The 24396-nt window shown below is 43.3% G+C and overlaps 1 protein-coding gene across 2 annotated transcripts in view; it reads right to left on the bottom strand.

Annotated features, from left to right (window-relative positions):
* LOC118507141 overlaps positions 1 to 10442 on the bottom strand; it is a 55661-nt gene extending 45219 nt beyond the window's left edge. For both annotated transcript variants that reach the window (XM_036045176.1, XM_036045175.1), the window contains exon 1: positions 10264 to 10442. The gene's annotated coding sequence lies outside the window, so the exon portion shown is untranslated. The remainder of the gene's footprint in view (positions 1 to 10263) is intronic.
* Positions 10443 to 24396: the final 13954 nt, after the last annotated feature.

The following is a 24396-nucleotide window of genomic DNA, read 5'->3' as shown; positions in this document are numbered from 1 at the left end:
CGACAATAACTCCATCGTCGTCAAACTCACGCTGATTAACCATAATCACCGAATTGCTAAACTTTCAGCGCTCAAGCTCCGTTTCAACACAATGGTGACAGGAAACGAAGCATCAGGATAACGAGCATCGGCATGCGGGGACTATTTTCCACGCTCGAACGCCCAGCATGACGCTTGTAATCTTCAGCCCCTTTTTCCTCCCAGCCCCATCCCCCCACAGGACCACCGTTTCTGCTCAACCGAACGCGGAAGTGAAGCGAAAAGTGTGCCACGGAATCCATCAATTAGTCATTCCCAGTTCATTTGCTTCCTCTTGGTGCTTCCGGTGTTGGTGCTGCTGCTGACTGTGGAAATGCGCATAGTTGCCAGTAAACTATCGGCAGCCCGTTGTAATAGTTTTTGCCCCATCGCTGAATGGAAGGTGCGCAAGCGAACGGAAAAAAATAACCCCGGGTGCGGAGGCAAAAGTCACACCCAACTAACGGAAACTCATTTTTCATCAAGCGGAATGCGTGAAAATGGGGAAACATAGACTGCTCATTAGGGCAGGTACTGAGGTGAGGAAACCGTTTAACGAGCGCAGGACTTTTCTCTTTGTAAACTTTAATAGCACGTTAGCATGAAAGTTGTCGTAATCTTGTAAATTACCTTATCATCAAATATTCCCAGCGCGTGGGAAGGTTCTTGAGGAAAATATCAAAAACCTTCTCCATTTTATTGCGATTAATTAATGTTTGCGATAAGTGATGACTTCGTCCACTTATTTACATTTGAGCTTGTCAAACAAGGGGTCCACGGTTTAGAGAAATAAAATGTGGGCAGTAATGGTCATCGACCGTTTTGAAAGGACCAAGGTTGAACAGTTTAGACGAACGTGGTTCGTCAAAGGGCATTTTCGTGTTCATTATTAATTGCTGTGTGTTAAGCATGAGTAAGCCAGAAAACAATTAATACCTGAGGATGAATGCTTTATTTAATTTTACTTATCTTTAAAGGAAAATAATGATTTTCTGTTTGTTTGTTATGTTGTTAATTCTACTTTTATCTCCACGTATATTTCTTTCTCAACTTCTATGATTTCTTTTACTTTTTCTCTTTTTACTTTTGCTTCAAATTATATCTCAACGTTTGTTACTGCTTCTGCTTCCATTGGTATGTTTTTTTTCCATTTCTACTTTTTATTTTATTTTCTCCGTTCTAATCAATTCTGCTTTTATACGAACTTTTACTTGAATGGCTTTTTCTGATTTTACTTGTACCTTTAGAACTACTTTCTTTTACTTCTGTGTTTGCCTTTCCTCCTTCTCTGTAATTTTTTTACTTCTTTTTGTTGTGGTTTTAGTTCTTTTGCTGAAGCTTCTGCTAAGTTGGCGTAAAGTTCTATTTTAATATCTCCTTGTTATTCTATATCTAATTCTGCTTCTACTCTTAATTATATTTATACTTCTACTCTTACTTCTACTTCTACTCCTACTTCTACTTCTACATCTACATCAACTTCTACTTCTACTTCTACTACTACTTCTACTTCTACTTCTACTTCTACTTCTACTTTTACTTTTACTTCTACTTCTACTTCTATTTCTACTTCAACTTCTACTTCTACTTCTACTTCTACTACTACTTGGTTTTCTACTTTTACTACTGCTTCTACTTCTACTTCTACTTTTACTTCTACTTCTACTTCTACTTCTACTTCTTCTTCTACTTCTACTTCTACTTCTACTTCTACTTCTACTCCTACTTCTACTTCTACTTCTACTTCTATTAATTCTTCTTCTAGTTCTAATTCTACTTCTACTTCTTATTTTTAATTATATTTCTACTTCGTTTTCTGCTTATTCCTTATTTATTCTCTTGTAAAATTTTATCAGTCCGGTGGCCGAGGCGATAACGGCGCCGGTTTTCACACGGCAGGACCGGGGTTCAAATCCCATCCAGACCGCCTCCCCGTACGCTGACTACTTTGCTACGGATAAAACCAAGTCACTGAATGCACGAAATGGTAGGCCGAGATCTTTCGAGGTTGTAGTGCCAAGGAAGAAGAAGAAGAAAATTTCCTCTCTTGCCCTCCTATCCACTTCCTTTTTTTACTTTTCAAAGCCGGTCAAGCATTAAAAAAATCTTTCCATGTTTGGGTTTCTTTGAGTGTTTTCTTTAACTTTAGCGACTTTTTATTGACTTTTTGATAGAGCTTGTTTTTGTAAATTGCCTTTTTCCTTTGTTTGATTTCAGTTTCCTTATATGAAATAAAGCGTCCTGAGGAAAACAGACCATCATTTGCTTCACAAAGCAACACTAAACGAAAGCCAACAGCGCAAGACTTCTAGAAGAAAAACATAAACATCTTTAGCATAATTACTCCCAAAAAAACACACACAAACGCACATTTCTATCTCATCGCATCCAGCAAGCAGCCTGCAATCCCATTTCGCTTCCGGGCGCTTTCGAGAAAATGTTTCCTAGACTTTGCCAGGCTCCCAGGCACGCCCGGCCCGTCATTTGACGGTCTATTTCCAGCGGACAATAGTTGGCACCATTCGCCATGGTGATATTTGTGTGTAGCAGCACGATGCTGCTGATGATGATGACTGGACCACTTTGACGCCGGAGCTTTGGTGTTTGTCGATGCGAAAGGCACCAGCCAGCGTTATGGAAGCGAAATGCTTCTTATCGATCGTTGAAAATTGGGTTAAATCCAACAGTCATCTTGGCACAGATGATTATTGATCGTTCGAGCCAGCCAGCTAGCCAGCCAGCCGGGATGGGAGATACAGAAAAAAACAACAAGATGGGAAAAAGACAACACACACAGACACTCATTGCGTCTGTGTGAGCTCGTTTTGGTGAGGCTTCCAACTGCCAAGAGTTCAAACACTCGGGCAACATTCGATCATAAATGTCAACCGGAGGTGCCGTGAGCAGTGGGCCCGTGCTGTGGATTGTTTCAATGGAATTGTTGTTCTTGGGTCAATATAGGAAGCTTTATTTGAGGAAAGCATGTCGTTACGGTGCAGCAAGGACAGCTTAAGCCCGCATAAGTCTCATCTGACTCAGGTAGCAATAAAAATGTGTTCAGGCTTATGGCTGCGAATCGTTTACAAATCATGGGCTATAATTCTGGTTAGTTTTATTACGCGTTTTCCCGAATACGCATTTCCAAATCCGAGCACACAAATCGATGCACAAACGTACGCCATCACGAACGATTCACCGAATCATATAAGCCTTTGATCGGTTATGAGCTTTGCAGGCGACTGCTTCAACGCGTTCCTCATCGTTCGTAACACTCGCCAAGCTGCAGCAACTAAACGCAATCCGGAGGCGCTCGGTGTCCTTGTGTGCTGGTATAATGTGTGAGTAATTTGATGGGAATCCAGGCATCCCGCAGCAAGTAGCAGCGAAGCGTGTATTTACACGCGGTTATAACGCATGAACCCAGCGGAGCTTGCATAATCCCCCGGCCATCATCAAAGAAGGTAGGCGCCCTCGTGGTGAATGAATCTCGTCCTCGCGCGCAAAGAAAAAAAAGGGAAAAACTGCCCGAAAAACCAAATGCGTAATCGGTGAAGGCACGACGACGACCTCCGCGCGACACGTGCCCGACAGACAGCGGCCAGGTGCGGGAATGGGAATTACCCGAGGGCACCCAACCCATCCCAAGCTACTTAGCGTGTTGATGTAACCACACACAGCTGGTCACACACAAACACACAAACGCGCCTACTGCCAAGCCGGAATCTCCACCGAGCGTGATGGCGTGACGAGCCGGAATCAAAATCCTCTTAGAAGCCTTTACTGCGCCCGGTGTGGCTCGGTGCGTATACGCGCGCGCGTGTGTGTGAATTTCCGCGTGCGTTCTAAAAACCGCACGCGAACATTTAATTACCATATCGAACCTCGATAGTACACAGTATCCAACAGCTCATTTTCACACCCCATGTTCTGTGTTTTACGAGTCTGTTGGGAGGGAGCATCCTTACTGCTGGGAAAATTCTGGCCATTTTTTCCCCCCCCCCCCACTTACCACGCCATGTAAAACTGGGCTCCAAACAATGGCATAGGGGGGCAATAGTCACGAAATTTTTATGAACCAAAATAGAGCATAATTTTGGACGAAAATGTGGAACAAATATGCTCCACTCCCAGCTCCGAAACGTCCCGAAACGTCCTGAATGAGGGAAGTGTTGAGTTTCCGCTTGCCGGGTGGGGGTTTTCGGTCCGCGACACGGCACACCGTTAACCGACACGAGGTAAAACTTTTTAAGCCTTCGTGGTTGTGAGTTTTTGCGGCCCCGAAGCTGGGTGTTGGACTTTGTTGTTTGGTGAAGGGAAGGAAAACAAAATGCAAAGCACGCCATTTAAATGGTGAGGAAAGCGAATAACTTTCCGGGGGACGGCTTTACTGACATTTCGATGGCGGGGGGCGAGCTTTGTTTGGAAGTGTCAAGGCGTTCAGGGTTGCGATATAAGATGTGGGTGTTCACGGGAATTAGACATTTGTCAGATAATTAATCTAAATTAAGTGTCGGTTTTAGTGTAGGTGCTGTGACTTGAAAAATATTGGGGAGGAAATTTTTGGTTTTTACCTGTGTGAAATATATTAAAAGCTTACAGAGAATGCTAGTGCTTTAGGAAGAATTTAGCTTTCGAGATGGAATGGGTGGAAGATGTCAGAGAAAGAGAGACTTTTAATTATGGTATTAGAGTAGGAATGAATAGTTTTGAGTTCAAGCAAGCAGTAAGGCTAAGATTCAAGCAGGCAATGTAGCCATCATAAAGTCCAGTAACACACAACGACAAAGCCTCACAAATTCGTAGCTCAAGTAGCTCATTCGTGGTCAAAATTGAGAGGAAATTACTAGCGCTTAGCTAAGTTCTAGACAAACCTCAAAGTCTGGAGTTCGATCTTATTAACTTTAAGGACTCCTGAAGGGGGAGCTCTTGGATTGCTTCAGAAGTCATTTAAGTCATTCTGTGTCAACCGTTATCGTGTACCAATTGCTTATCCTGAATTTTCTAACAGACGTAAAGGAATTTATGAGGTAGATATAGCTTTCGATAAAAATATTTTAAAAGTCTTCTGACCATATAGATAACCCCTTTAAGTTTGGGACACGGATCGTTCGGTGATACTCGCATGACATGACCATCCAACCGAAGCTTGGCTAGGCGTATTCACCGCGCAATACTTGGTACAACTCAGGGATCTAGCTCTAAAATGGTTGGAATGGTGAACGTTATGATACGCTTTGAGAGACTTTGAGGCAACACAAATGAAGTACATCAATTTTGCAATACAAGTACAACCTTAGAATAGAAGTGTCAATACAAAGTTCACAAGACTGATTACTTGCTGGGCCTTGAAGTTTGTAATCCAGATTAAGAGTCAGTTCGACCATTCGACCGTCTCTATGTGTAGTATGTGAATTGAGGTCCAAAAAATTAATAGTTTGCATGGAGTTTAAGTCTGATAAAATAAAGCTAGCATGTAAGGCAAAAATATAGGTGAGCATGTGTAAATGACAGTCATAGAACTGAAATACAGTCCTTGGGTTTAAAAAACAGCTCTCCGAATTACTTCTCAAAGAAATGAAAATAGAATTTTACCAAAAAATCCATCCTAGTCTCAGCCTACCCTAGAGTTTTGATCATATTAAAATACAACCTAAACACTCTCCATATTACATCAGCTGCCCCTAGTTGTTTGTGCACCGCTTTTAGCGAGACAGATGATTGCTAGTGTTTGTGTTCTCGGCTCGCAAATCCTCGAACCGGCGCTGCATCTACTCGCCGTTGCACGGTCCGGTGTAATATCGCACCAGCAATTAAGTCCATACGTGGCCATTGTTTGTGGTTTATGGTCACTACATTTTCCGTGCACAGACAACTACTACTCCCGCGTGAGGAAAATCACATCACAACACGCTGCAGATTGCTCGGTTTTGTGGCTGTACACTGCAACCGCTTGAGCCGAATTGTCCTTCTCCCAAAAATACCGGGGCTCGTGGGTTTTAGGCAAAATGTGTCAAATTCCATGCTCCATCTTCTATGGAACGTATTTAAAACGATCGGTGCCGGTACAAACCCGGCCGATGGCATTATATTGCTTCTGGCTCGCCACCCCCTTTTTGGATCGGTTAATCAGATTTCGGACAGGACACATGAATGTACCGAACAAATGGGGCCAAACGTCCGCTGGTACGGTACCGAGTGCATCACGTTGTTTTCGGACAGGTGTTTGATTGGTTTAGGATCGAGGTCGGACGAGAACTGCACCAGACAATGGACGGCATTTCGTCAACCATTTTATTGACAGCATTGTTGTACTTAAATCATCAGCTGCTACGTTCTGATTTCACACCATATAAAGCAAAAAATTTAACGTTAAAATAAAACAAAAGAGGTGCAAAAAATTAAAAATAAAATATGAATCCTCACCATTTACTTCGTAAGACTTTACATCATCCAAACGTATGGCGTACGATCATGGGATTCATCCCTAGCATGGTTGAGTCCCACCGGGGCAACAAATTCATAATGAGCACTATAAACGAGATTATACATTGTAAATCTCTCTAATGAAGCGCAGTGAATTGAATTCTCCTCATCAACCCCGTCTCTTGACGATGAAGGCCAAACCCTCTGTCAATATGGCGGTATTGTGGCTGCTTGGTACCATCATCAGAGACGGATAACAAGATAATCAAGCCATCCGTTCGTTAATGCTGCAGCTTTTGACAAATGTGTCGGGAGCGGGATCGTTCACAGTGGTGGAGCGATGTAGGTCATGGATGTTGGGGACACAAAACCAACCGGAGTACTGAGCACTGGGAGGATCATAAACCTTGGTGGAGTTCGAGTGTCAAATGATTCCTATTTTTTGTTGGACATTTTTGCATTCTGTTCCTTTTAAAGATAGAAGGAAACTAATTATTAATGAGGAAAAATCCTCATTCGCCTATTCTTATTAAAGTAACCCAAATTAAGCCTCACACACACTCACTCTAACACATCACAACTTCCACGGTGCAGAGATTGAAGGCTTAAATATTTCAAATATCATCCCAAAATTGTTGTGGTTTTCAACTGTTTCGCAGCGCATCGAATCCACACCGGCGTTCCACCAGGGGAACATCAGAAGTTTTTCCCCATTGGGGGCGTTTTTTTCTTTTTTTGGGTGTTGCGTTTCTTCTCCCCCTTTTCACAAATACCGCAGCAATAACATCAGACCATTGCGCCAAAGGACGAATTTTCTGCACCCACCACACCGGTCGGAGTTTCGACGAGCAAATTTCGCTTCAAATGGGAAAAAGGAGTAAAAGAAAAAAAAACTGGCAGTGTGGCTGTATCTGTGAGCACATGATGTTTCATCGCTGTGATATGTGCAGGTGTTTCTGTACCGGGTTTCCTCGGAACGGCCAGAAGAGTGTTGCTGCTGGCTCGCTTTTTTTTTGGTTGCTGTGTTCTTCCTTTATCGAGTCGTTTGTCTAACTTTTAACTCCACGGGGCCTGCAAACAAAACCCTGCCCAAAGTCTGCCATTGAATGGTTGATATTTTTCGCCCACCAAGCGGGAAAATCGCGAAGGGAAAGGGAAAATAGATAGACGGCATGCATGGTTCATTCGCTGCCAGTGTTTTGTTTTTTTTTCGGGGGGGGGGCTGGTGAATTAGGAGCGTGGAAAAAGTTTGCATTTTTCCCAACACACCCGTGAAAAAGCCAGGCGAGTATGGATGATTCCCGGAATTGTTCTCATAACACTGTTTCCCCCACGATGTTCGAGTTTATCGTGTCCCTTGTTTTTACCGTGCTGTGTGCCCGTGTTCTAATGGGATGATAGAACAGTTGATAAACCTTAGCCCTGGAAAAAAGCAACAGCGCAATAATCCCAAGTCTGATCCTCGGGGTTTTTTGTTGTTGGTTTGGGGGCTTCCCGAATCCTTCCAGACATGTTCATGCTCTCCCTGTTTCACGCTGCTTTGCTGTGTTTGCTGGTGTGATTGTGCAATGTAAAACAAGCAAATGATTGTTTATGAACAACTTTTCACCAACCCTCGTTCTGTGTGTGTTTGATCCTTCCACTGTGGTGGTTTGTTGTGCTACCAGGGTTTTTCCTTCAAAACCATTCAAGATCGATGAAAAACTATGCGTCGGGTTTTTAACCAGCCTGATGTGCTCAGAGATAATTCAACTTCATTTGGTTTTTGATGTTTGGATCAGCCGCCGAGGGTTCAAACTTTCCAGCAAAACCATCATCATCGGCAGCCAACTTTAGCCAGCTGGGCACCCCGAGATAAAAAAAAGCCCAATTCCTGGAAGCTGACCGAACAAGCCACCAGATTCCTCCTTCAGCTTTAGGGGCTCGATCACGGTGAGCCGGGTGTAAGGGAGCAAGAAGCCAAGTGGATAGGTGGGGAGAGAATTTAACCATTAATTCTGGGGCAGCTTTCCGCATTAATTAGGGAGTTTGTGAAATTGTTTTCCCAAGCTGTGATGTGTTTTTTGCTTCGAGTACAGAACTTTCCGGCGAACCGATTATGGGTAAGCTTATTAAATGGGTCCAAATTTTTGGTGAGGATTGAACCGGCAAAAGCGTTCGTTATTAGATCGAGCAGTATGAGGCCGTCCAGTAGGAGCAACATCAACAAAACACCTTAAAAAGCGGTGTGCTTAGCTTATTGCTTGATTGATGGGAAACGGCGATTGTAGGCGAGTTTTTATAGCAAAAGTGCTATAAAATCATGTTCCATTTATGGGTGTTATCCTTTTCGGAACGAGATTGGCCTGATTTTGGTCTTCCTTCTTCTTATACCAACCCAAACACACGCACACTCACAGCTGTTTGCCGTTTTTCCTGTCAAACCTCTTTTAATTTAATCTGTTTGCTCCATTTCCTGCAAACAGTAGTTTATTCCACTTTTTTACGGCACTAGTTTGTACCGGTTTTGGGGAGGGAAAAGATTCGACTTTCACCCGGTTCTTTTTTGAAAGAAAATTCGGTTGAAGCTGATTTCCTCTCCCGTTTCACACTCATCTCGCTTCTGTTCGCCTCATTCCAAACTTCCCACAGCCAGAGTTTCGTTCGTGTGGATCAGATGCTTCTGACTTTGCTGGCACTGCTTTGGCTACGTTAAACCTTCCGCCCCAGCATTGATTTCCCGGGAAGGGTGCCACTACCACCCAGCAGTCCTCCAGCCGGAGTCTTTTGTCCAGCCGAAAAGGAAGTCCCCCCCCCCCTCGCCGTATTTCCCTTTCCCTATCTCCCCGAGCTAAAGTCCGCGTGGAGAAAGTTCTTCATCGAAGGCGCACACCACGCGCTGCTGGCATTTTCATCGGTATGCGCGTAATGAGAAGAAAAGTTCGGCTCATGCTTCGGCCACGTTTTCCACTTTTGGACTGTCAGGAGCTGTAGAAGCAAAAGGAAAAAGGAGCAAGCCTTCACAACCCTGTGCGGCCGTTTGCTGATGGTATGCGGCAGGAAGTGAAAGAAAGAAAGCGAAACTTTCCTCGTGTTTTTTTTGCCTTCAGTTCCAATGGAAGGAAAATGCTTCCACTCATACTCTCACAAAATAGCGTTGTAGACACACGCATATAAGGGCAACCTAGCTGCCTCAACGAAGAAGAAAAAAACAGTAAAGCCCCTGGACCTAATGGGATAAGGATGAGTTGGGGAAAAATAGATTCAATATAAGCGTATGTATCGGTCGCGCCCGGCGACGACTACTTACGGGCAGTTAAATGGACGAAAAACGCACTTACGAAGAACGAGGATTGGCGGAAATCGTGCGAATCATCCTTACAATAGATTAGCCTTCGGTGTCCGTGGCCAACGCCAGGTTCGATTATGATTTTGCCTGCTGTCAGTGAGTTACACAATTCGATCCATTGCCGTTGTTTTCCGTTGAAGTTGAATCCGTTCCGCTTAACCTTCCCGAAAAAACAGCATTACGCACACATTATGTCACCGATGGATTGAGGCACTTTGGCAAAACAATCGAATGTTACGGCCACATTTCTGCACATGCTTTTGCTTTCGCTTCAACACCACATTACACAACAAACGGGGACAATCTTTCCTAACCCTAAACACAATGCTGCTGAGCTTGCTATCAATTCACATTTCTGCTGTTTCCCCTAACTTCACAGCACAGCCACAGCCACAGCACCCGAAACGTAACACACTGCACCGAACTGGCTTCCCGAGGTTTATTGCGAGACTGTTGCCCAATGGCGCATTTTTTTTTTACTAAATAACACTTACTTTCTTTTTCCCTTCCGTGCTCGGCGTGCAACCGTGTCCAGAAGAATGCTTTCAGTGAAAATGATGAGAATGATGTTGATGATAATAATGATGACAGTGCGAGATAGAGATAGAGAGGAAAGAACGCGCGCGCGTAAGGTCCATCCCCTGCGAAGGATACTCCGAAACTGAGGAGTATCCTTGCTGGCGGTCGGCACTGCTCGTACGGATGTTCCACACGTTCCGGAGCGAAAAGATTCTGCGTGATTTTTCGGCCGTATCTCACGAGAAGAAAGAAGATCCTGCCGCGAGAGAGAGGATAACGGTGAGCGCCGTCGTCCCTTTTGCTGAGTTACAGCTTCACGCCGAATGAGTGACTCGCGATTAACAAATAGGGGGCAAATGAACCCTCGTTCATGCCGGATGAAAGCGTGCCTGAGTTCATCTGTCGCAAATAAATAAAACGACCATCGGGGAAGGAATAGAATGCTCATTGTCTACGGATTTTTAGGGGGTTTGAAACTAGTGAAAAAGGCCGGAATGGATGGATGGATGGAAAAGCGTGAAGAATGATGTCGTTTCTTGAAAACGAGGTCAATGGATCCTAATGACCTTTTTATTTTTATTTGCACTGCTTTCCTATGGCGGAGGCAGAACTAGGGAAAAGAGCACAATAGATGTATTGGCCGGAAGAGCTGACGGTGGGAAACAAAAAAGGGGACTAAGCGCGTGTAATTGTTTGGTAAATGTTTCGATCGTCTTCTGATAATAGAATCGTTTCATCTAGCTGCATACAGGCTTTGCAGACCACAGTGAGATTAGTCGTAAAGTTTTAATTTAACCTGTAATCTGTTTCAAGTAGGGGTTTTCTTTTTTTGGTGGGTATTCTTTATCATAAATTACGTACTAAGTTTCTTTTAACTTCGGAAACATCCTCCCGGGCTTCGATTTCTAGGCTTATCTCATTGCCGGCATTCATTTCACTGCCAATAAATCTTAAAGCTGCCGGAAAGCTCGGACGAAGATGAGTGATTTATGCATTGCGTGTCCGAAAATCGTACCAAAGCCTCACACTGGATTCTCAGGTTTCCGGCCAGCCGTTCGTTTCGCACCGCAATCGAAAGCGGATGTATCGTGGAGCAACTTAGGACGATGAAGATGCGTTGGGCTCAGCAACGAGTATCGCCGCTGATGAGCATTGGGTGAGCATTTGATGGGACGTGGTTTGATACACCAATAATTCGGTCAGGAAAATTTGGACACCTTGAGCGATTGATGGGAATCGAATAGAGAACGAACTGAGAAGGAGAGAGTATGCTGAGCGAATGAACGATGCGCAAGCGCACCACAGACGCTCACATGCGGATGAAAAGTCAAAACAAAAACACGTTCTTGCGAGGAACGGCTGCCTACTGTTTTCCCTCGCGTAGCGACAGACACGGCAACTCTCAATGGACTGTGTCGGTTGCCAAGGAAACCGGCAGTGAGGAATTTTCCCTAGCTGGTCGTTATTACCCGGTAAAGCTTCTGTAGTGAGCGGGAAGTAGATGAGTGAAGTGAATCGTTCTCACTATGAGAAGAGTTCATCAGCAAAATGAATCAAGTTAATGAGGATGAATGCGCTTCCAGTGAACGGGAATGATTTACGGGTTGTTTTTTAATGCCTTCAAACAATAAAATTTGAATAAAATTTTTTTTTTCAAACATTTAACTCTTAAAATGTTTTATTAATTCTCAAGTTCTATCTACTGACCTCAAAAACCTTGGGACGAGAGAGTCTTTTCTTGACCGATTTCTTCCCATCGAATCGCGCCTCTCGTAATCAGCGCACCCTCTGCCTGGCGGCTGCCAAATTCGAAGTCATCCTTTGCATCAACCTCAACAATGTGGAAATCATTAGTGACGTATTGTCCGCGAAAGAAATGAAGCACGATCGGATCCCTCGGATCTCGGGCAAGCAAATTGTCAATGGAATATGGAATGTCTTTCATTTTTATTATTATTAACATTTCCGTTCGACTTGACTCCCCCGCCCCCCCCCCCCCCCCTTTCTGCTTCACGAATTGACGGTCCAAAGTACACCCTCTTCCCTGCGAATCGTGCCGGTACAGGATGAACCCTCGAACGAGCGCAGAGAAATCGGATAAAGCACGATAAGAAACAAGAACCGGAAAATCTGAGGTTCTTTCGGGGTAGCTTCTTATTTTTTTGTCAATGCAAATTATTCCATCGGTGACAAGGGTGAGTCTGTCTTCGAGTTCCTTCGCGCCTTGAAGAGGTTATTCCCTCGAGTGCTCTGGGTGGGCGAGCCACCCGCATATTGGTTGACGCTTATTTGAATATGTTTTCGGGTTGACGCTCAATCGGATGGAAGTAATTGTGGTGGGATTTTGTGTGAACGGAAATTTAATGAAAATGGTCAACATTTCGGAATCGGGAGTGCGGTGCGAAAAAGGCATATCCGGTTTGTGGTTAGCTGAAGAAGAAGAAGAAGAAGAAAATATCAACCGGAAGGATTCGCCCGTGCTGGGGGAGATTCTTCGGGAAAACGTTACTAGAATTTCCAATCGTCTATTGATTCTTCGAGCCCAGCGGTACTCGGAAGCTAGATTTGATTTGGTGATTCGGAGGAGATGCTTTCCTTTTTTCGGTGGCAAAAAAAGAAGTTGTTGATTTGCTGGATGGCAGGACACATACTAATGACTTTCACTTTTGTTGAGAAGGTTTTTTTAGCATTTTTAATTTTTTTGCTGAAATAAAATATAAGTATTTTTATAGCTTTTCCTATCAAATCAATCAAATCTAAGAAAACCAAACACAATCAAAGTATTAAAAACCACTAGGAAAAAAAACTTTTCCACCCTCAAAACTATTATGGCACATAAGTTTTTCCTCGGACTTGACGGACGAACCACCACAGCCGCTTGACACAAGCGCAAAAGCGATAAAAGAACAATCAACCAAATGAAAGCATCGGTGGAACATTTGATTCCGAACTCGATCGAAGAGATACACAGTTTTCCATCCCAGAAGTTTTCTTTCCAGCCCCCCTCAGCAAAATCAAATTAAAAATAAGTTCGCAAACGCGGAAAAATAGTTATCGATAAGAGTTGTTCTTTCGTTTCGAACCGACCTGACTGATTGATCGGGGACTTGGCTGGAAAATGGCAATTTTGCTATGGAAATGATTCGAAAGTAAATAATTCAATTTAAACACGGACAAATCGGGGACGCTAGCCATCCATTCACCTGCCATAAAGACGGCGGGTGGAAGGCAGAAAAAATACTTAAAAAGTTCGTTCGACATTTGAATTTCATCATTTTGTGTCGGCTTCTTTTTTGGTAGGAGTTTTCCCCTTTTCTTTTCGATCTTTGTGATCTGGTCAATTTCCACCAATTTCTATTCGGACGAACACCAGCTCGAGTGGAGGAGTTTTCCGCGAGTAGCACTCCCGTTCATTTCCGACTTTATCCTTTCCCTGTTCCCCCCGGGTTAGGAGATCCAGCCGTGGCTGAGCTGAAAAGCTAATTTCACGGGCAATTAGGTGAAGAAGTAATTAGACAACATCTATAATAACAATTATTGTGCAGGAGAGCGCGAGTCGCGTAACGTAACGTTTTGATGTATCTTTGCCTTTTTTTTGCCTGGCCAGCTCCCTTTCCTAGCCGTCCGATAGCGTCGGAAAGGATGGAAAGGTGTTCACTCTTCTCACAGTACAATGCAGGATAAATGCTTGGCCCCGTTCCACCGGGCACTGATAATCGGTACAACTTTTTCGACGAATCAAACCGATGATGATGTTGTGGAGAAGTTAGCAGACGTAATTGTTAAACTTTGGTTGGAGCACAACTTCCCCAGCTCAAGAGAAAGCGACCGAGGTGCGGATGGAGCTCTCTGTTTAGGATAATTAGGAAATGATTTAAGCGCGTGGAAAAATTGGAAAAATGCTTATTGAAATATTTCTACCGATAATTGAAAACATCCCGAAAAGGGAAGCAGGGAACTCCTTCGCGCCGTTCGCTAGCAATTATCGCGTCCACGGGGTGTTTTTCTGTTTCGGCAAAGTTTGATTGGATGAAACTTTAAACGCATTCTTTTCGCGACGCTAGCTGGTGTGTGTTGAAGCAGAAAACTTTAATTGAAAAATGTAAAATGATTGTGAAAGTATTTCTTAATCGCTTTCGGTGGATAGATTCAGTGCTCACTATCTTGTACCGCGTGCTGAAGGCTCGCTTGCGCGGAATTTCTTGAGCGTTTCGCAAGCTACGATGACTTCAAGGCGACTTACAGCGAGTGGTTTTTAAATTAGATTTTTATCAATTCTTCCAACACAGCGACAGCCGATTGGTATCCGCTGATAATAAAATATCCCCCGGGCGCAGGCCAACCAACCGGGTTGGCTATTTTGTATGGAAATTCGGCTGCTCTACCAAGGAAACCCTCTCGGGGTAGGTTACCTAGGGTCTCTTGGGTGGCGGTGAATGTTCCCCGCTTGTGAAAAGATATAAAATTTCCTCTATTTAAGATATCATCACAGCCACTTCGACTCGTTTCGCATTAAACTTTTTCCCTCTCGTATGTGTCGTCACAGCTATTCGTTATCTTATGGCGTTATGGGTTCGTATGGACGCTCCGGAGGAAAATCTGCTCCGGCACAAATGTTTTTTTGAACGCGAGCCAATACTGCCTCTACTAGCTGTAAGGGCTGGCTAGTTAACCAACAAGGCACAAAACCGTCCTTTAGGGACCAGTCCGTTCCAACCGTTTTTCCAAATACGCCTCATATCATTCTCACGAGCCATTTCGGCATGGGAAATGGTCGCCGGTGGAGATTGGGCTTTTTGGGGACAGTATTTTAAATAAAAAAGAACCCAATCACTTCCGTCAGGAAATGAAGAAGGGCGTAAAGTACCGAGATGCTCGTTTAGTGGATAATTATTGAAATGTTTCAATGAAATATTTCAAACTCTTAGTAGAGATTGAAATATTAAAAAAATCGTTCGCTGTTATTCGAAGAAGCTAGTTTAAATAAAATTTTAATATTCTAATTTTATTTCAAAAGTCCACCTTACAAACAATGACCCACATTCTGAACATTGCAGCCCACTAACAAGAGAACCCCACCGGATTGTTTGAAAAGTTCGGCCAACATGAACAAATATTTTGCTGCTAATACTCTCGCTCACTCTCTCTGGTGATTCGAAACAAAACAAAAAATTAGCCCCCATAAGCTAACAATATGGCGGACTGGCACTAGTATCCCGGGTCATGATAGTAATAAAAATAAATGTTATAATAAAAGTTTGTAATCCGTGCCTTTAACAACAAAAAACCGTAAGCCTGTACTAGTACACCCCAAAAAACTGACAGCATTTGGGAGTTGGCCCAGGGAAACCTGACGGCGAAGAAGCAGTGTGCTTATTGTCTCAGTGCCAAAGTTCATGCATTTATCCAAACAGCTCACTTTTTGGTGGGGGGGGAGGGCGCACAGAAGGATAATGTTGATAGTTTTCACACCTCTCAATATCCCCGGGTTTGGCTGAGCTGGTTTCGAGGATATTCGAACGTAACAAAAAGAAGGAACAAACTGTACGCTCAAGAAACACATTCCACCTCGAACAAAACTTTTGCCTGCACATGTATCTTGTTGGAGAAAGGGATTTGTGAAATACTTCTGCTACGAGCGCTCTCAGCCCCCTGCCCAGCAAGACCCCAAGTGCTGATGAGGATCAAACCCATCGCACGTACCTTCCAGCGCGCACACTTTCGGGAAGGACTCTCGTTAGAAAAGCGCATAAAAATTAACTCTAACCACCAGTTCGTAAACTTAAAGCTGCTGGTCGGTTGAATTCCTTTTGCTTTTTTTTTGCGTTTGCATTCTTCAGCTTGGAGATGCGCTGTGCTTCCTTGGGTTGGGATGGGCGAGAAGAACCTCGGGCGCAGTTCGATGCAACCGATTCAACGAGAAGGATTTGGTGTTCTAATCTTTGCTCTCAGGAGGTGAAGTTCTGCCGGTGACAAAGTTTTGTGCTGTTTGTGGAGGATGCATGTGAAAGGACACACACAACTCACGTATGCTGGTGGCATTAAGAGGGGAAAAGCAATGGCGGGATTAGTGTTGGAGGACAGCCAGGTACGATACCGGGTGTGGATTGCGTCTTAATGAGGTGACCTCGTTGCCTGGGGGGTTTGAGATTTCAACTTTCGAGTACCTAACAACGACGCCAGACGACTAAAGTGTCTGGGCAAGTGTGCGGTTTGATCAAAGCTTCCGTCAAAAGGGGGGAAAATCTTTATCAGTTCTCTCACTCTATCTTACTCTCCAGCGTCAAGAAATGCGTGAAGGTTTCTTATTCGAAATTAATTGTCATGTTCTTGCGGTTTGTCCCAGAACTCGCAGGCTCCTTTCATCGCTGAACGATGACAAAACTGGAACAGTGCTGAAATCAATTTCAACGCCCATGTATGTTTAATGAGACCTTCTCGCTCTCGCTCTCTCTCTCTCTCTCTCTCTCTCTCTCTCTCTCCCTCGCTCTCTCTCTCTCTCTCTCAGTCTACTCGCATGTAAAGGCCGAGTTGTGTTAATATTAAATTTCAATCAAACCAACCAACGCAACTCCACACCCTACTCCTCCAACATCGTCGATTAAACCGGGACGAGATTTAATTGATTGTGCTGGCACATGTTGTGCGATGGGAGGCGCTTGACATCGTGCACTACTTCCCCGGCCTTTGAGTAGCGACAAAGCGTCACAAAACTAATTTCAAACAAGTCGCCTTCTTGAAGGATAAAAGAAAATCTATCAATTGAGTGAATTCTGGAGGACTGTGACGCTTTAAGTATTTGCTCGCAAGACAACACCAACCCGTGCCGTGCTTCGGGGTCGGAGTGCTGAACAATCGGTATTTACATACCGAATCTTCGAAAGTCATCAAGAATTGTGCTTCGTTGCTTCGGGTTCGGGCATTCCCCCTTCTTGCACGATCGATTGGTAAAGGATTGAATTTTCCGAATGACGATACGGGTTGCTGGAAACCTTAATCGATTTTCCTAGTGTTCCACACCACCACCACTGGGGAAAGATTGACCGAAAAATCAATCAATTTGGTCAACTACACACTTGGACTCATCAATCTATTTGTGGGCCCAGCGTTCGGTACGCAAATTTTTCTGCCCAAATGTAGTTTTACGCATCGAGGCGTGTGGATTGAAAATTGGACGACCGGTCAATATTTTTATCTGACTTTAATTAAATTACTTTAAGAATTACATGAGATTTGCCTGCGGCTGTCATCGATACCGCTCGGTATGCCCAGAATTTAAGGTTGCAAAACTAACGGCCCCAAGTTTCGGTTCAATTTACGGCGATCGGAATCGGAATGCATGATGAAGAAGACGAAAAAAAAGACGTCAGATTGTCAGAACCAGAACCGTGCTTCGTTTGATGAAAGTTCTGACAGATTCTCCACGAAACACGGGGTTCTCTGCAATCGATACGGGTCTCGATAGAGCACATCTCAAGTGAGAGAGACGGAGTCGACCAAATAACCTTAGACACGGTTGGGAAGGTGAGATTCTAGCTATCTGGATCTGGCCGAGGGGGTTGTCAAGCGTGTGTCCAGTCCAGAAGCCATGTTACCATGTTCGGGTTGTCTTCTGGATATTGTCTTCTTCGATTTGTGCTTGAGCTATACGAGTGGTTGGAGGTGGAAAATTTCGAGAGAGGTGTCCACTTGAAAAATTCTGTCATCATCAAGCAGTATGTTAAACTTTCTGACCCAATTCCGTACCGGTTCGTTCGGTTGAAAAGACACCATGGACAACTTGTCGGTAAATAATCAAAGTTTCGATCAGCTTAAGTAGTTCCAACAGCTGCTTGTGGATGAGAACGCCTTTCCACCTTAGCTCTATCTGTTTCTGATTATTTTGTGCTCCTTTAACTTCAATCGCTAGAATTTTATTCGCTTGTAACGAGCTTCAAATTTTACACTTTATTGCTCTGCCTTGTTTTAACACTTTCCTGATTGGATTGCTTTAAAAACAAAATGAACTTCCTTACTTCAATGCTCAGCGCATTCCGAAAGAAATGCTGCGAAAGTGATAACAATGCAAGCCTGATTTGAATTCTGATTTGCTTAAGCAAAACAGGAGCCGGGTTTTCCTGCAAGTGTTGCCCGGGTGGCAACACTTTGCCCAATCCTTCCCATGAATAGCTGATGCTGTGTTAAAAACAAACAGTGTTCGAAATCGAACTTGCAAAACAAACGAAACGAACAGCACCGAACGGTTGGCGGAAGAGGAAAGGAAAAGGGGCGGCATTGGGCGGACTACACAAAACTCTCTTCAAGACACTTTGGCTTCGGCGAGCGTTTTTGAAATGCAATTTCTTCGTTTGTAAATGCAGCTGCTGCAAATACAATGCTACAAAAACAAAAGATCTGCATCCTGAAGCGAGACGCGTTCCTGACCTTTTTTCCAAGCTAGTAGTAAGGCTCTGCTGACGATGATGCTGATGATGGTGATGAGATTGAAGAAGAAAACAAAACACACCCGCTCTGCAAAACAATGATTTTCCGTTCGTTCCCCCTGAGAAGTACTTCCACAGTCGCCCGGAAAAATGGCTAACAGATGTAAAATAAATAAGGCAAAAGGAGGACAAGAAAGAATGAGCAACACACAGCGCAGTGCTCTCGGGAAGACGTTCGTTCTGGCCAGTAGGAGTCAGATTGAAATACATGTTTGGGACCGTTTGTCTGCAAGTTAACTAACATTTATTTCGTGTCTGCTGTTTTGGCTCTGCCACTGCCCACCCCGACCTGGCGCCTTTTCTTGGCAAACCATGGTAGGGCCGAGGACCAGGGCAAGACCAGCACCGAGAACCGATTATGATGTACTAAGAACGTTGGCAACGAAGGTAACATTTGTTGGCCAGAAGAATGGGACGACCGGGTCCTTTCTCTCAGAATCAATCGGAGAAGTTGTCTAGCACCCTATCTTGTTGCAGCAGCAGCAACACACTCAAAACTAGTTTATGGTCCAGATGTGGCCAAGACTCACACAAAAAAAAGGCCACCAAGGCTGCGGCGCTTGGTAGAAAGTACAGTTTTGAGCGATTGCAGCTTGATAAATACAATATTCATGAACTGCAATCAGGACCGGAGCGGTTTGTTTTGTGTCGGTTGTAGCAAAATGGCTTCAAACACAGCCGCTGCACAGCTTGGATAACTTGCGGATGTGTGTTTGGTCCAAAAAGGAGACGGAAAGCAAATCTCGCTTTTATGTTTAATAAAGTAGAACAGTTCCAGGGGAAAACGGAGAAAAACTGTAAATAACATAAATTATTGCTGTTGCTCAGGTGCTCTTATTGGGATATTTGATTTTTTTCTTTGAAGATCAATCGAGACGCCTGAAGGTATGCAATTTTATAATCTTCAACACAACATAGGTCAATACTATCGACGGTGCTGGTGGTTTGACAACAAGTTGACCTTTTAGACGCATTCAAGCTTGATTGCACTGATTCCATGATGAAGATGACTTACAGACAAAGGACATTAAGAGCTTGCTGTCCTGCCCGTATCAGGAACATTAGCAATTGTTGATACTTAGAATGATGGTGTGATTAATAAGAAGCACATTCTGCCTTTTCTTGCACGAGCTTCCATGTACCAAAGATATGATCTAAAATCCTGTCTTTTAGCATCTAACTGATTCTCATAATTGCTCAAAGCTTTTTAATATCTTCAAATTGCATTAGAACACGTCATTTGACTCAATTTGTTTAGGATCGGATTAAAATTAATCTCATCGCTTTATCATCTTCAATTACCAGGAGGGAAAAAGCATCGCAAGGGATGTATCTTAAATTCTGCTTATACTGGTAGGATTGTTCTGGGCTACTTATTTTATCATCTTCCCGAACTTCAGTTCGCATAGTAAAAACATACAGTTGCTTCTTAGTAATCAATTATTATTTTGATTGCCCCCGATATGTTTCAAAGATCCGATACGAATTTTTATAACTTTAAGAAGTATCCGTGGTAATTCTCTTAAGTTCTCTAATTTACAAACGAATTTTAAACAACTTTAATTCCCAAAATTTGTTTAATTTTCAAGACTGATTGATGTAAGACAGTTAATTTTTTTAAGGACGATTTCTTAATCAAACACATAATTATTTTATATTTTGTCAGGAGTCCTGGACAGTCCTGTTCTGCCCTTAAAACAACAGACATAAATTCCAAAAGAATTGTACCATAAATTAGCAAAATAAAAATGAGTCATATTGTATACATTCAGGCTCAATAAAATATAGCATACTTTCAGGTTCAACCTACTAGACAGGCGGTTCGAGTAGAATAATCATTCAGATTCATTTTTAAATCGATAATAATGGTTTAAACGTGCCATTTAGAAACTCAAACTAATCTTAAACATCTTATTAAGATAAATAAGACATAAAAATATAAAAATTGAAGTAAAGTTATCCCTTTTCGGCCATTTGCCAATGTATCACCGCATCGATCATAATTACGATGAGTACGTGTAAACCCGGCAAGAAAAGTAATCCTAATTACTTTGACAATTTATCAAATTCCGCAAAACCAATATAAAAACTCACTCCTACGACAAACCACTCAACGAGCGAGTCAAACTCCGCCATCACTCATTAGCGAAGGGGGTGGGTTGTTATTTTACCCAGTCATCAGTTGCATCATGCTTCTTACGATCGAATTGCTGCACCCGCCACAATAACTATTCATTTTGCTCCCACACACTAAAATCCACACAATAAACACAGTTGCACAGCACTTCATTCTCCCTGGTACAGCGGTCTCCCGGTGCACCCGGGGAGGGTGAAGCCCGGACGAGATTTATTGAAAAGTGCATCGATGCTGACGTCGCTCGCGTCTGAAAAATGACTTTCCAGATCCTGTTCCGCTCCAGTTTCGGCCCTAGCCCCACGAAACGATGCACGTTGTTTCGCGAGCGCTTGTGAGCTTAATTTAATTTCAAGCTAATTATGTTTTGTGTTTCATAATGCTGTTCCCCGTCGTCCGTGTGCGCCCGCCAGCCGGATGTCAGCATCGAACTGTCAGCCAACGTCATCCTCGTCACGAAAGCCGTTTTTGTTTTTGGTCGGGAAGATGGAAAAGGGTTCTCCACGCTCGTTGTGAAAGTTTGTGGGTATTTTGTGGCACTTGCTTCACGTATCGTGTGAGAAGCCTGAGAATGGAAAAAGGGATACGGTCGCCCGGTTTAATCCCACCGACTTGACGGATTTGCTGCCCGATGCGATAGATCGTTGGTAAGAATTGTTTTCGGCCAGGGCTTGAGTGTCTTGATCACACTTCTTATATCATCGAGGAGGGTGCTTATGGGCTTAGACAGGGAGTTTCCGTGCCGAACGTCCAACGATCTCTCGAGAATACTTTTATAATAGAATCACACACAGCCGCTAGCCCTCTTTGCTAGGGTTGGACGCTCGGCTGCTACCTACCGGAAAGGACCGGAAAGCAAGTAAATGGGAAAATGGTAAGATAATTCATTTTGCTCTCGGTCTTTCTCTCCACAGCAGACAAGCAACCCGGATGGAAACGGATGCAGAAAAGGTAAATAAAATCGGATGTTACGGTGGAGAAAGGCGCCCATCGCGAACGACAACGCGAATAAGCAAACTACTATCTCAAAAGACAACCCATCCCATTCGTTGCCGAAGCGCGTGAGGAAGGCTCTAGCTAGTGCTTTATAATTCAAAAACTGTATCGTGAAATGGTTTTTCTTTTTTTTTCATTCGCAAGAGAAAGTAAACACGCCAAAGCGTGCTGCGAAAAAGTTTTAAACTAAATGGAAGCACACACAAATGGGCAAACGAAAAATCGTTAGTTTGTTTTGACGAAGCAGTAAGAGCGGAGATAAAGGAATCGCGATAGGGAAAACAAAACAAACACCCAACAACTCGCCACTCGGTTCACGCTTTTCGTGAGATAAAAAGGAATACAGCAACGAAATTTCCTGTTCAAGAGCCCAAGCGTCATCCAGGCCAACGGCAGCCAACTACTGCAACCACTATTTGCAGCAAAATGGACCAGAATACAACGCGGTGCAAACTTAATTAAATTGAAATTTAATTTCACTATTGTAGCCATTTTTCACTCCGACGCTGGACTTGGGCTTCGGGCACGCACATTGGACCCCCGGGCGGTGGGTGAGCTGATGGCTACCATTTAATTTGCTCCCTGGCGAAAGAAACAAATGCATTACACAAAAACGGGTTCCGGATCCATCTTGCCGTTCGGGCAGACACTTTAAGCGAATGAGGGCTGAAGGAGCGAATAGTCGTAAATAAAATGTTGCACTAACATAATGGAAGGATGAGGAGATAAAACAAGAAAAACACAACAACAAAACAATAACTAAATCATGGAAAAAGGACACAAATACAAGGAGCAGGTCTATTTTTTTTAAATCGAGAAGATACTTTTGCTATGAATTTTTGAGCTTGTAGTGAAATGTTGTACCCACTAAACAATTGATACCGCAATAATAAATATTATACTTATTTGTCTTCACTGTCCCTTTGTGCCATTTTTTATGCTTGGTTTATTTCACTTGTGTTAGTTCAGACTGCATATTCTATAAAAGTCTAGTTATATACTCGATCCAATCACTAATTTTAAATCGTGTTCCGCTGATTGCCTACCGTTAGGCGCAAACAACCTTTTTCTGTGTTGGTTCACCTGCGTTTCACTTCAATTACTTCATTTTTCAATTTTATGGCTTATTATTTCTTTCATGCATTATGCAAATTATGCTTCATGCAATGTTGTCTCTGGAGTATTGTTTTCCTTTGATGCTTATTATGTCTTGTTGTTTAATATTCTTGTTACCACCTATCTGGGGTCTGAAGTCAGCACCGACAACAACATTGATGTTGAGCTACGCGCAAGGGTGCTGGCTGCCAACCGGTCATACTACAGCCTGAGGAAACTTCTCCACTCCAAATACCTGTACTCACATACGCCTCTGAGACATGGACTCTGTCAAAAACTGACGAAGCCCTTTTAGCCGCGTTCGAGAGGAAGATGCTCAGAAGGATTTATGGCCCCGTATATGTGTGGAAAGACAATGGAGGAGCCGCTACAATGGCAAGCTCTACGAGCTTTACGATGATCTTACCATCGTGCAGCGAATTAGACTCGCCAAGCTCCGATGGGCTGGTCACGTCATGAGAATGACACCGGACGACCCAGCCCGTAAAGTCCTTTTAGGTCGTCCACACGAACAGAGGAGGCGTGGTAGGCCCAAATTGAGATGGAGTGATGATGGCGTTGATGCGTCCGCCAGAACGGCCGGGATAACGGTTTGGCAGACGACGGCGCTAAACCGTGAGCGGTATCGAGGATTGTTGCAGCAGGCCAAGACCGCAAAGCGGTTTTAGCGCCTGATAAGAAAAAAGTATATTCTTGTTACATTATTTTATTATTTTATTCTTTTAATTTTGTTTAATGTCTGTTTTTAATACCTATTGTATTGTATGTTTTCATTTGATTTTATACATTAGTTCTCGTTTTTCATAATCAACTTCTGCTTCGACTATTTTGAATTGTTTATATTTATATTTTATCTTTATATTACTTAGCTTAGTGTTTGTATTTTTTTCAATACCACTATTAATTTTGTATTGTATTCCTTTACATTGCTTTTTGCATTTTATATACGAATGATTCGAAAATGCATTTATTTATTTTTCATTTATTTGCAAGTTCCTCCATTTAATTCCCCCTGCTTTATTTGCTCAATTGCAATTGTTTTCTTTATCCCACGCAATCAGCTGTTCATAACGAGCAATTTATCCCCGCGTACGCTGACGCTGACGCTGAGCGGGGGAGGGGGGAGGGAGTGTTTCCACCTCAGTTCCACTGTTATTTTCCACATAAGTTATTTATAAAAAGTAATTAAAAGCGGTTCCGCTTATTGTATGACGTTTGGCACGTAAATGTGTCACACAATCGAGCAAATGCACAGAGAGAGAGAGAGAGAGAGAGAGAGAGAGAGAGCAGAACGTAAATGGATGCTGACCATTCATGAAATGTTTCGCGCTAGTTATCCTTTCGTTCTGTTTTTTTTTTGGTTGTCTCCTGCCATTTCC

Source organism: Anopheles stephensi, chromosome 2 (assembly GCF_013141755.1).
Source record: "Anopheles stephensi strain Indian chromosome 2, UCI_ANSTEP_V1.0, whole genome shotgun sequence".
Classification (NCBI taxonomy): Eukaryota; Metazoa; Arthropoda; class Insecta; order Diptera; family Culicidae; genus Anopheles; species Anopheles stephensi.
The sequence above is the reverse complement of the archived record's forward strand: the minus strand, read 5'-3'. Positions and strand labels throughout refer to the sequence as shown.